This window comes from Rhincodon typus, chromosome 22 (assembly GCF_021869965.1).
Source record: "Rhincodon typus isolate 14 chromosome 22, sRhiTyp1.1, whole genome shotgun sequence".
In the NCBI taxonomy this organism is placed as follows: domain Eukaryota; kingdom Metazoa; phylum Chordata; class Chondrichthyes; order Orectolobiformes; family Rhincodontidae; genus Rhincodon; species Rhincodon typus.
The window spans coordinates 19,841,702-19,856,361 of record NC_063353.1 but is presented as its reverse complement, the minus strand read 5'-3'; the positions used below and the strand labels follow the sequence as shown (position 1 = coordinate 19,856,361).

General features: G+C 38.4%; 1 protein-coding gene across 1 annotated transcript in view; it reads right to left on the bottom strand.

Moving 5' to 3' along the window:
• The window catches only part of LOC109912284 (TBC1 domain family member 22B-like), a gene marked incomplete at its 5' end in the record, with an annotated part of 170,338 nt that overhangs the window by 136,640 nt on the left and 19,038 nt on the right, over nucleotides 1-14,660 (bottom strand). The window lies entirely within an intron of this gene.

Sequence of the window (14,660 nt, the reverse complement as noted above, 5' to 3'; positions counted from 1 at the left end):
TCTGGGTTTTATGGCTCCTCATTGTTTTATTAAATTTTGGATACCAGGACTGGAGTCTTTTTATAGCTGATTTCAACACTTCATAAGAGAACATTGTAACTGCTCTCCACATGTAAAGGTGTTAATAAGCAGCAACTACAGAGGTATCAGGTGTAAAATTAATTGTAACCATCCCATCATTTTTTGCCCTGTTTCAGGAAAGGTTTTGGGATGGACAAAATGGTCCTGGAGGATAACAATTTGATTTGCATTCTCCTTTAGAAACCATTCATTCAGTTCCTTTACATAGTTTTTATAATCGTTTAATAATACTTAGACAAAAATAAAATAAGTTTTACTAAAGCTGAAATAACCATCATAAGGGTTTTCCTAGGATAATTTTTTTGAAAGAATTGACCATACACAGAAACAGAATAAATCATATGGAACTTCATTTTTGAAAATTAACAAAACACCAGTTAAAGAAGAATTCAAATCACAAAAAAATTGTTTTTCTTTTCCTTTAAAAGTAAAGCACAAAAATGCTTTAAATTTACAGTTTGTGACAAGCAAGCAAACAGTGCCTCAATGAATCTGATTCTGATTATTACCCTGAAACTAGATGTAATTAAGATGACTGACACCATAGCATTTGGAAGGGAGTTAATTCTTTTGAAAAATATGCTCTCATATACTGCTTTAATGTTTAAGCACAAAACAACCAAAGCTCAAACTCCCACAATCCCATCTTCTCTGTCCTCCTGGCTCCCACTATTTCCACCTTCAGATAACCTATTCCCTTCATGGTCACAACCATCCCTCAGTATCACTACCCCATACAGCATTTTCATTCGCAAAATATCACTTATCTCTGATCATTATTATTTCTTTTACTGTAACTTCCTGCTTTGAGAGCCTCGCTACTCGTAATCTTTGTTCCAAAACTGCAGAAATGGCCCTACCTACCTGATAAAATGATTTCAGTTCCACACTTCTGGCCATCTACCTGATCCAAACATATCACAATTGCCTTAATTCTACTTTCAGCACACATTTTCAAACAATTACTTCGACTTCTACAAGTTCTTCATTTCCTTAAGATTGATGTCTTCCTCGTTTGTGGAACACTCTATCCAATTATTGACTGCTTAATTAATTATCTTTCCGGTCTCCAATTTCTAACATTACAAATAGCTTCCTTTGTTCAGATGCCATCACACTCTTTCAAAAGTCAATAGGCCCACTTGAAAAGTACAGCAAGTCCTCACTTTACTTTGCCCACTGAATTTCATTTCGTTTTAACAAAATTTTAGCTTTAAGGCCTGCTTCCTCTCATTTTGTTCATTGTTTCCAATTTAAAGCCATTGGTCCTCTGCAATGGCTGTGCCTCCCAGTTTTCTTTACACTCTCCATTTGCTTCCTTCTAGCAACCTGGTTCTAACCTGGCATTGTTACTCTCCGCTCTTATCTTGGCCTTGCCTCCTCGCTTATCCTCACTGCAGCCTGGCCTTTCTTCCCCCTGCTTTTACTCGAGTCCATTCCCTTTGCCATTTAAACAATTTCCTTCTTCAAGCTCTGGTTTCAAACTCATTCTGAAGTGCCCTATCTAGTCGCCATAAATGTTTGGCACAGGAACTTTGCTCATCACTACACAAACTTCTACCATTAGGTAGAGCTCAATCTAAAAAATCCAGACCAGTGTATTTTTGAAATACTGCACTCTATTTAGTTCATCTTCAGTGACGCATTTTTGTTTGCAAGTTATTTCAACTATGGTACACTGTGCTCTGTATTTGAACTTTATTTTATGGCAAAACATGTTTGAAGGAATCTAACTCTAACTCTACTACTGAGTCTCCCTGGAACCTATGATTAACTTAAAATTGTTTCATTAATGTCATGATATTCAGGAACGCAACCACAACTTTAAGTGACGATTTACTGTATATCACTATTCCATTTGTCTACTCTGATCTCCCAATTCAATTCCTAGTTCATGACAAATATCTTACCTGAATTCTTTCAATCCTGTGCCTACCACAGCATCCAGGGTGCTGAATTATTTTGAGACAAAAAGGACATTGCAAGAAGTATCTGATTCTCAACAGGCTTTCCATGGTAATTGGTAAGATCCATCAAACCATTCTCTTTCAACATTACAAATCAGAATTTAGTTCCCTGAATCAGTTCCTCAACTTGCATTTTCACTTTTGAAATCCTGCAATAACAACACATTATAAAATATGCCTCACCAGAAACAATCAAATCTGAGTACAAGGTGATGAGCGGTTTATTGATAACAGGCTAGTGTTTGTTGCATGGACTGAGAGATTAAGCATTACTCCTGCATGGGTTGGTTGCTGCAAACGTCACATTTGCAACCATTTCCCATATTTTAATAACTAAAACATTTGAAATTTTTTACTTCATATTCTGCCGGTAAATTATTTAGAAAATTTGCTGGTTTTTTTTCTTGTCACATAAGGAATCAAACTTGAATGATCCATGTGGTTGTTACAATATACCAAAGTATTTTTCACACTAGCCCACGCTATCAATAAGGTTTGACACCCAAGTCAGGAATATTTTCAAAGATCACAAATGGCAATTCATTCCAGTCATTATAAACAAAATGATGCATGTGAATTTGAAGACATTTGGTTGCCTAATAAAGTATACTTTTACCAGACCGATGCTATCGAATTTAGTACTGCTTTACTGCTCACTGTAAAAACCAAAACAATTTTGCTCAATTTGCAAATGCAATCAGGAAACGTCTTGTCAACAGAAGACTCAGTGAATCTACGCACCAAACTTAGCTTAAAATATGCCACACTTTTAGCTTTGGAAGGACAAAGAGGAAGCAGAGGAAGTAATATATGCGCATTTTCACAAGGTACCACACATTAGGTTACCTAATAAGAACACAGTCCATACTGTTGGAGGTAGCATATCAGCATGGATAGAGGATTGGTTAAGAGAATAAGACAGAGTTGGGATAAGGGAGAGTTTTCAGGATGGAAACCTATAATTAGTGGAGTACCATAGAATTGTTTACAATATATATTGATGACTTAGATGAAGAAAAACAAACATACTTTTGCTAAGTTTGCAGATAACACAAAAATAGATGGAAAGGCAAGTGATGAGGATGAGTAAAGAGCCTACAGAGGTATATGTACAGGTTAAGTGAAAGGGGCAAAAGTATGTTGGAAAGAATATAACATGGGAAAATGTGGGGTTCCGCACTTTGGCAGGAAGAAGAGGTGGTGACTATTATTTAAATAGAGAAAGACAGCAGAAAGTTAAAGAATACAGGAAATGGGGGGTCTTTGTCTATGAACCACAAAAAGCCCGCATCGAGGTTCAACAAGTCAAAGGGAAGGCAAATGGAATGTTGGCCTTTATTTCAAAGGGAATGGAGTATAAAAGGTAGGGAAGTTTTGCTAAAACTATACACGGTACTGGTCAGACCACAACTAGAGTATGGTTCAGTTTTGGGCCCCTTACCCAAGAAAAGATATACCAGCATTGCAGTCCAAGAAAGGTTCACTAGGTTGACTTTGGGTTTCGAGGGACTGTCTTATGAGGACAGGTTGAGTGGATTGGCCTTGTACTCCTTAGAATTTAGAAGAATGACAGCAACTTTGATGAAACATAGAGGATTCTCAAAGAACTTGACACGATAGATGCGGAAAGGGTGCATGCATAATCTCAGAATAAGAGGTCACACACTTAAAATGAGAAATGAAGAGGAATTTCTTCTCTCAGCGAGTTGTGAACCTCTGAAATCCTTTACTGCAGAGGCTGGGTTGTTAAGTATATTCAAGGCAGAGATAGACAGTAAGGGAATCATGGATAATAGGAAATGGCAGGAAATTGGAGTTGAGGATTGTTAAGTGAACGACATTCTCATTGAATGGTGCAGCAGACTCAGTGGGTTGAATGGGCTACTTCTGCTCCTTTGTCTAATGCTGTCAATGGTTGCTAATTGCTCCATCTCAACTGTTAGCTTTCAGAGCTGAAATCTGCATTTAATCCTGACAGTTCTTGGCTTTAAAATACTCTTTTCATTACCTCTGTACAATTATTACAAAAACATCAAAACAATATTTAGACCTTGGTAAAGCCATTTTATTTTAGCTAAATTACTGTCACAAAAACATTTATCAAGAATAATGAGACAAAGTCATTAACTTCTGCAAAACCTGCACTGATGACCAGATATTTCATATATTATTCAATGTTGTTATAGGTAAAGTAAATTCACCATTATCCTAGCAGACCAGAGGACTGATCTCTCATTCGATGGAGATGACTGGTAGGAGTTAAACCCAAAGGCCACCACATCTCAGGGAAGCAGAGAGGTTGAGAAGGAGAATCCTTCATGGTAACAATAGTGGCTATTGAATCAATGCTGTTGGTGTCATTCTGCATTGCAAATCAGCTGTCCAGCTAACTGAGCTAAATCGACACTCTACTCAAGTTATAAGAGAATGTTCAACAGATGATAATTACAAGATTTGCTCAAATGTATGAAGCCCTTTTCTCTGTTGTATATTTTGCAGGATTCAAGTGCATTCAATTACAGCATTTGAAAAGACAGCGGTATCATCACAGGTTTTCACTCACTGACAAAACAAGAAAATGAACAACAGCATGCCGTAATTGAAGACATGTTCACAAGAGGTTACTACGTATATAAGCTGCACCAAAAAGAATGGCACAAACAAATGACAGCCACACCGCAGAAAAATAAGGCAAGATGGTCCCCAAGTAGAAGATGGGGTTGGATTAAGCAAAGCAAGACTGAAGTTTCAAAGCGTCACTGACCACAGATTGGCTCCTGGGGTCTTTCCAACATATGCTAAACTCTTAAAACAAAGGGTCAGAGGAATTCAACTTGTCAGCGGAACGATAATTTGGTGATTGTATTGTTTGACTTCAATCACAGGGAGCTTGACATGGTTAGTTAAATAACTAAAGAACAACCATAATAGTGTTTAATCATTTTTGTGATTATCTAAGTTTAATCAACACATTTTGTTGAAAGAAATCTTTGGGAAGTCAGACACTTAATCCAGTGTAACAATTTTACAAGCTCTGTATTCAGCCAGACCATGTTTATACTAATGTTTCCAATAGATATTTTTAGCATCCCAGACACTGCAAACCTGTCTGGCAGAAGGTTAAGCTATTGAGACAACACACACCACTTGGTATAGTGGAATATGTTTAAGTGGAATACATTTCACAAATGAGAAAACTGTGATTCACAAGTGGCATATGCTCAGGTGAGTTGCAACTACATTGCACATAAATAAGCTGGGCTCCACTGTTTCCATTTGGAGGCATGAGACTTTTGTCCCCAAAAAATAAAATCAATCTATTTGTACTTTAATGGTTATACAAAATAAAAGCAACTCTCCAAATATGAAAATTATATTTTGGAAAAGGGAAAAGTGCTGCAAGTGGCATTTGAGGTCATGAGAAAGACGAATATCTGTGTTAACTGAGGGTGTTGGTTTTCTAAATTGTATTCGATGACAATTATATTGTTAATCCTATCGAGAATCCAATTCCCATTTCAAGTGTCCTCATGAGATGGGAAATATAAAGAATCTGTTTCAGAGTAGGGCCTTTGAATTAATGCCAGGTTTAAAAGTTCAAGTTATCAAGAAAGAATCACAGAAGGGGGCCATTTTGCCCATCATGCCTGTACCAGCTCATCGAATGAGCAGCATAACCTAGTGCCAATCTCTTGCTTTCTTTCCATGCCCTTGCATGTTATTTTTATCCAAATAATCATCCAATGCCCTCTTGAATGCCCTAAATTGAACCTGCCTCAACCACACTTCCAGACAGTGCATTTCATATCCAACTAAAGTCAAGTCACTATAGTCCTGGCAGACCAAAGAATTGCTCTCTCATTAGTGAGACATAACTAGTGGTGGTTTAACCTGAGGGTCACCATGTCTCAGCCATGGGGAGAGGTTGAGAAAGAGAATCCTTCATGGTAACCTCAGCCAGTGCAGGAACTCAATGCACTGTTGATGTCACTCTGCATTACAACCAGCTGTCAAGCCAACTGAGCTCACCAAGCCCTTACCCTAAGTACACCCTTGTTCTTTGATAGATCACTTCAAGTCTTTAGCCTCTTATTTTTGGTTCCTTTTACAAGTAGGTACAGTTTCTCCCCACCTACTCTGGCCTTGCTGCTTGTGATTTTGAAAACCTTCAACAAATCTCCTCTTAGCCTTCTTCTCTGCAAAGAACAATCCCAACTTCTTCAACCTGTCCTACTAACTAAAATGCCTGATTCCTGGAAACAGGCTTGCAAACCACTTCTGCGCTCTCTCTAACACGTTCCCATCCTTCCTATAAATGTGATCCCCAGAACTGTACATAACACATCAGCTGAGGGCTAACAGTGTCTTGTAGAAGTTCAACCTCACCTCCTTATACATGCACAATATGCCACTATTAATAAAGTTAATGATATTGTATTATTTACTAACTCTTCTCTCCAACTGTCCACTCCACTCCCTCTTCTCCTGCATCCCCCTTAGAATTTTACTGCCTATTATATCTTGTTTTTGAATGTCCTTCCAACCAAAATGAATACCCCACACTTCTCTGCATTGAAACTCATTTGCCACCTATCTGGCCACTTCACAAACTTGTTTATGTCCTTCCGGAGTTCCACACTATCCTCTTCACAGTTCACAATTCTTCCAAGTCTTGTGTCATGTGCAGACTTGAAATTGCCCCCTACACAGCAAGATATACATCATTAATATTTATCAGGAAAAACAAGGGTCCCAAAACTGACCCATGGGAACTCGACTACAAGCCTTCCTCCAGGCCACGAAACAGCCATTGGCCATAAATCTCTGTTTCCTATCACTCAGCCAATTTTGTATCAATGTTACCAACACCTTTATTCCATGGTCTTTTGTTTGGTATTGAATCAAATGCCTTTTGAAAGTCAATGTCCACCACATCAATAATTACTCTCATTGAGCCTGTTACCTCGTCAAAAGAATTCCAGCAAGTTAGTAAAACATGATCGCCCCTTTTAAATCCATGCTGACATTTCCAAATCAACCCATCTATTTCCATGCAATTTTTAATTCCATCCTGAATAACTTCTCCAGAAGTTTCCCCACCACTGAAGTTAAACTAAGTGATCTGTAATGGCTGGCCTTATCCTTACAACATTTCTTGAACAAAGCAGTCACGTTCGCAATTTTCCAGTTTTATGGTACCTCCCTGGAGTCCAGGGAAGACTGAAAGATTGTGGCCAGTGCTCTTACAATTACCACTCTCACTTCCTTCAGAATCACTGGATGCATCTCAACCAGCTCCATTGTCTTTTCAACTTTAGTACCCTCAGCCTAACCAATCCTTTTGCCCTGGCAATTTTGAAGCCATCTAGTAACCGAGTTCCCTCAAGTGGGCTATGCCATTCTCTTGAAAATTAATATCTATTATTTAAAAAACGCTTAATAGAAATGCCTAAAAAGAACCTGCCAATTCACAACTCATGGAAGAAAAATATCTGAACCAGTGAATATCTTTTCTAGATCTACTTTTTAAAAACATTTTCTGTTTAGACAATGTTGGAAACATGAAATGTATATGTTTCTTTACATGTACGTTGGAAAGCAACCAGGTCAGACCAAGACATGATTTGCAATTAACTCGTTGTGCAAATGTTGAACAGTGCTGGAAAAACAATATTTATTCTATTTTCTTTCTATAGAATTGAGATTTCACCATGAAGACTGGCAACTAACCCACAGGAGTTTTTTTTACAATAAAATTGGTGGAATGGTAAAGCGACCATCCGATTACATTGGAATACAATTATATTATATACATATTCTCCTTTGAAATGGGTTTTAAAAATTTTAAGTAAAGCTATCAAAAGCCTTACTTACATTACCTCCAGCATTGCTTGAGTTTTAAAACAAACCACAATGTTTTAACGTGCAACATTTAAACCATCTTCTTTTGACTTAGCAAATTCTTCATCAGGTTAATTAAGCAAGCTGTGGTGTGTAATATATTCTACTCATCATGCTGACAGCAACTGAGTTTGTAATCTTAATTTCCAGTTAAACCCACTCAAGAGTATTACCTGTGACAATGAATTTCCCTGAAGATACCCTATTAATTCCTGACAGTAACAGAAATGATGAACAGGAATAAATAACATAGACTTTACATTTGATCGGAAAAACTGTCATTCTTGTCACAAGTATCTGAATGTATTAAATCCTGAAAAACACATGTTAAAACTATATGATTTGAAGTTTGGAACAAAAATAGGCTCTCAAAATTGTCTTCTAAAAAAGTTTGGATGCTACTTCTAAGCAATCTACTTTATATACAAGCGTTCAACATATCTAATTATATTAATGTTGCTTTTATTTCTCCATCTAAATCAACGTAACATAATTGCTTCTCAATCAACGAATGAACCCTATTTTGGAACTGAATCGGTGATACATAGGACATTGGAACAGTTTTGCATCAAGAAGGTAATCAAGATAAAATGATACACGCAACAACTTGGGAAGTTAACTAAGTGAAAATATAGTTGCACTCCCCTACATTTTACACTGTGCATTGAGTACTTGAGTAATCCGAAATACAGCTAAAGAGCAGGCTAATTCAGAAATTGCCACTACAGCCTATGTCAGTTAACAGAGAAGTTAAATGTATTATCTGCAAAATTCAATTGCCAAATTTCGATATTTATTTTAGCGTCATAAACACCCATGAATGTTCCTAATCGTAACATTTTTTAAGATAGCAAGTTAACTGTAGCCTAACTATTTATTTACATAATAAGAGGGTATTTTCTAAATAACAAATAAATCACTATTGTAAGCATTTACACATTCAGAAGGCAACAATCTGTGAACTGTAACATGCAGAGGACACTGAATCCCAAGACTTGCTATGTGGTGACATTAAAGTATACTAAGTAATAACGGTGTGGCTTAGTGCAAGATTTTCAACATAGTAACGTAGGAACAGCATTAGACCATTCAACCCCCTGAGCCTGTTCCACCATTCAATGAGATTATGACTGATCTGTAGTCTCACTCAATATACTTGCCTTTGGGCCATATCCATGAATACCTTTGCCTAACAAAACTTATCGATCTCAATAAGTCACTCAAAACAGTTGAAGGTTGAATGAAAGAAGTTCCAACGTTACAGGCAAAATGAGGATGTGAGATGGAGAGAGAAATACAAACTTCACATTTCAAGTGCTGCAGTTAGCTGTGCTGTTGGAAGGCAGCTGAAAGCACAGATTGTGTTTAAGGTAGTCAGCGAAGGGTCAAAAACTGTTGGATGGCTCCATGCTATTACAACTCAGGAGGTATTTCTGGCAATTAGGAGGCAGCTAAATGTTAGAATCAGGACTCAGAAATAGCCCTGGGGAGCTAAAAAAACAGGAAGGTCACTGGTTCTATGTTGCAGCAAGCTTTGAATGACTGGGATGAAGTCAGTGAGCAGCTGAGAGTAAGGGTTAAAAAGCTCAGAAGCAGTTTTTGCTCACTATAACTGAACGTCAGGAGAAAGTCCAGGGGCAGAACGAGTTCAGTGAAGCTGTCAATGAAGAGGTGGAACTATAATGAAGAGTCAGTATAGAATGCAGTTTTGGAGTCTGGGCCCAGGGTTGGGGTGGGGGAGTTGGCATTGCTATATACTGATTAAGTAAAAGTGATTCACGAAAACAGGAACAGTCACTGAGGCAGTCCATAACACAGCAGTCCTTGAGAGGGGGTTTCAAGGCCAGATTGGCAGAAGTGAAGAATTGCAATCCCTTGTGAAGATTAATGAGATTTGATGGCCCACTGTGTCATTAGGTCTGAAGGGAATTGCTGAGAAATTCATGGCATCTGTCTTGATCACATTTGCTATTTGGTGTGCACTGTGGGGTATTCAATCATATCCTATTACATGATTTACCAAGATACTTTTGGGTGTTAAACGTAAGTTGTAAATGTATTGTAGATTATATTACTGTTGTATTGCAAATCTTGGTGCTTAGTCAAAACTGTGGAATCTCGTGGCTTTATTCTTTTAGAAAGTCCTCTGGATCTCATACTTCATTTACTTTTATAAAGAAAAGTCAGTAGTCCCTGGCTAGATTGTGACACAAATTTTGGTGATCTGGTTGAGGATCGTAGCACTATGTACATTTAAGCAATTGGAAAACAATCGCATGATAAATATCCTTTCGATTACCTTCTTCAAAACTCTTTCATAAGACGTGAACGTTGCTGGCAAGCCAATTATATGCTACCTATCACAAATCGTGCTTGAGGTGGTGTTGCTGAGGCATCTTCTTCAACCACTAGAGCTCAGATGGGGAAAGTACACTCACAGTGTGATTGAAAAGGGAGTTCTTTGATTTTGAGCCAGCAACACTGAAGGGACAATTATATAGTTCTAAGGCAGTATGCTGTGTGGCTTAGAGACAATCTTGCAATTGTTGGTGTTCCCAAACATCTGCTAGCCATGTTCTTTTGTCATCAAGGCTGTAAATTTAGAAGAAACAGTCAAAGGAGCCTTGGTGAGTTGCTACGAAGCATTTTGTAGACAGCACACACTGTTACCACTGTGTGACAGCGGTAGAGGGAGTGAGTGTTGTTGGATCAATCAAGTAGACAGCTTTGTCTTGGATGATGTCAAACTTGCTTCATTTTGGGATTCCATGCATCCAGGCAGTGGGGACTATTTCATCACAATCCTAACTTGTGCTTTGTAGATACTGGATAGGCTTTGAAGAATCAGGTGGCGTGTTACTTGCCACAAAATTCCCAACCTCTGACTTGCATCGGAAACCACAGTATTTCTACGTACGTTCCTGGGAAAGAAAATGTACAGCCAAGCAAGAGGTAAAAATCAGCCTCAGAAATTCACATTGATTATTCTGATAGTAGGCAGCCTAAGGAGTGCTGTTAGTCAAATAGCAAGCAAGGTTTATACTACACGAATGCCAAGCATTGACCATTTCCAACAAAAGAGAATCAATGACCTCCAACTTTCCACACCCCCTGCCCATTCCAAACATTCAACAACACTGCTATCATTGATTACCCAAAACTGTCAACCTGAGAAATCAACTGGTCATAGAAAGTACTGCTACTGAAAGAGCAGGACAGAACATCAGAGTTGTGTGGAAGGCATCTCAGCACCTGGCTTCCCAAAGCCTGGCCACCATCTGCAAGGCACAAATCAGAGGCAGGAATAAATAGTCTCCACTTTCCTGGAGAAGTGCAACTCGAACAATGTTCCAGAAATTTAACATCATCCAATGCAAAGCAACCTGCATGACTGACACGTTAAACATTGACTCCTTTTACAGGTAGAACACTGTGATGGCAGTATGTACAACCTGGATGATGCACTGTGATATCCGGTCAAATTTCCTTCGACAGCACCTTCAAATCTTGTCATCTTTACCAACTGGAAGAACGAGTGCAACTAATGCTTGACTCTCCGAGTCTCACAGCAACTTGACTTGAAATAGATCCCAATTCCTCCACTGGGTCATGGGGTTGAAATCCTAGAACTCCCTCTTTAGCACCACTGCCTACAAGACAGCTTTTGGGTTACCAGACAGCTGAGCAGCTTGGATTGTACAAATGGAATCATAAACTCGGGTATGGGAATGAAGCCAAATCTGTTAGTTAGGTAATGTACTTACTTTTCTATTGCTAACGTACAAACACCGCATGGAAAAATTGTGTGAATTCATCATATGGGAGTCTCCTGCAAAGAATGCACAACATAGAACATAGCATAGAATGGGTTGCCTGGCTCCGAAGTCTATGTTGAGATTTTTACTTCACCATCCTTATCACAATCTATCCCATCTATTGCGATATTTTTCTTTTTAAAATATATATTCAGAACACATGGGTTTCTTAACTGTCCATCCCAAATTTGCATTGAGAAGCTGGTGGTGAGTTCCCCTCTATGAGCACTGCAGGCCGTTTGGCGTGACACCCACAATGCAGTTAGGGAGTTCCAGGATTTTGACCCATCAATAATGAATGAACAGTGATATTATTCCAACTTAAAACAGGCAGAGACTTGGAGGGGAACTGGCAGGCAATGGTGTTCCCATGGATCTGTTGCTCTGATCCATGTCAATCTTAGATGTCTCAGGTTTGGAGGGTGCTATCTAAGCAGCCTGAGTGAATTCCTGCAGTAAAACTTATCATAAATGGTACATAGTGATATTACTGTGTTTTTGTGGGGGAGGAAGTGAATGTTTGGTGGATGTGGCAACAATCAAATGGACTGCTTTGTCCTGGATGGTGTCTCACTTGTGTTGTTGGAGCTGCACTCGTCCAGGAAATTGATGTGTTCCATAACACTCCTGACTTGTACCTTGCAGATGGTGCAAGGGTTTGAGGTATCAGGAGGTATGTTACTTGCTGCAGGATTCCCACCCTCTGACATGCTCTTGTGGCCACAGTATTTATATGGCTAGTCCAATTCAGTTTCTGGTCAATGCTAAACCCCAAGATGCTGATAGTGGAAGACTCAGCACTGACAGTGCCAGTGAATGTAACATGGCAATGTTTAAATTATCTCATTGGAGATGATCATTGCTTGGTTACTTGCATGATGTAAATGTCACTTGCCAGGTCAAAAGTGGATATCGTCCAGATCTTGCTGCATTTGGGCACAGACTGTTTCAGGAGATGAGGAGTCAATGATGATAATGACCATTGTGCAATCATCAGTGAACACCTCCACCTCTGGCCTTATGGTGAAGATATCGTCATTGATGAAGCAGCTGAACATAATTGGGTCAAGAACACTACGCTAAGGAACTCCTGCAGAGATGCAGTACACCTCTTTTCGGTTTGCATAACTTACTCTTTTAAATGCATCAGTGGAATCTGCTTTAACTACGAAGTAACAGCAAGTTTTGTGCTTTCATTACACCCTGTGTAAGGGAGTGCCCCATAAATTACTTTTGGTATGCTCACAGATTCAAGATTAGACTAATCAATGACAGTAAATGGCTTCTCCATGTCTCCAAATAAAATGTCTTTGTTTCTTTGCAGAGAGAAAAGGATATAACTTATTCATTCATGTCTATTTTTCTGTTCAGATAATATTTTTCTAAGAACAGAGACAAGACCTGCACATTGCGCTCCTATGTATAATCTAACTCCAAATTCATATAAATTAAAGATTTGCTCCTTGCTTTTGCCTTTTGTTCAATTCGTCTGGACTATTCTAGCAGAATGAAGAGGAGTCAGAGTATGCAACTTCTCATGGAAAGCTAGTCTACCAGAGATTGATGACTCATAAATCCATTGAAGGAATTCAAAAGAAACTTCTTTCTCCAGAGAATAGTTTTAATGCAGAACTCAAAACTACAGAGAGGCATTTTGACATCAATTGCAAAATTCAATACTACACCTCCAAGTGCTGATTCCAAATCATTTAGTTTTCTGGTAAACAGCAGTCCTCAAATGGATGCTCTTAGAAACTAAATTCAACGCGAATTTAGAGCTATCTAGCATTGCTAAACATACAATTATATCGAAATAAGTCAAAACTCAACCAACAAAATACACAGCATCATGCAATCTGCAGTCAAACTTATAAGTAATAAAAGATACAAATTAAATACATCAATCTATTATCTTGCTCACACTTCAGTATGCATTTCACAGCTTCAATTTCGTTTTCTCATTAAATGCCAAGACAAGTAAATGCAATCATGTCCTTTTCGTTGCAAATCAATAATGTTGGAGTTCAAACTAATTCAACTCCCAATCGACATTTTAATGCACTTACACTTTTCTCTTTTCAGTAGAACTCTAGTTCCTATTGAGGCCTTCTCCAATGATCGTGCCCAAAGAATAAGTTAAACAAGTAATGGAATTGCATAAAATTACAGCCACGTTACTTGGTTCCTAAATCAGTCCATTGTGGTCACAAAAACAACTGACACTTCAGCATTAAAATTAAACGCTTTGTTCTGAAGATGCCTTTAACATTACCTGCATTTAATACAGCTGATTGCTGATTTTTGACCATGCAGCTGAAACAGCAGCAGGGTTGGGGGAGACTGTTCACTAGTTAAAACGATATTCAATAGTATGTAGGAGATTAATGGCAAGTTTGCAACTCCTACTTTCTCATGTAGCCTTGTCTCCCAGAGGTTTCCAATTTATAGCTTTGTAAAATGTCACCATGATAAATCAACCACAGAAACACAATATGGGCATTGTAAAGTTCAGTGGGATTGCCTTTAGATCATAAGTACAATATTTAAGACGAAAAACAATTTTGATTCGTTAAACTCTAAACTCAAAATCTGTATTTTACAAATTGTTCTTTTTCTATAGTCTATTGGAATAAAAAGAGATCCAATGAGAAGCAAGAACCATCCATGGCCAGCTAAGGAATATGAAGATTGGATCAACTTGAAAGTAGCAGCTTATGGCTCTGAGATTTATGGTTGGCGAGAGGATTGAGAATGTTTGGAAACCAGCAAAGTATGACAAAAATAAAAGTCACAGAAAATAGATGGAGATAACAAGGTGTAGAGCTGGATGAACACAGCAGGCCAAGCAGCATCAGAGGAGCAGGAAAGCTGACGTTTTGGGCCTAGACCCTTCTTC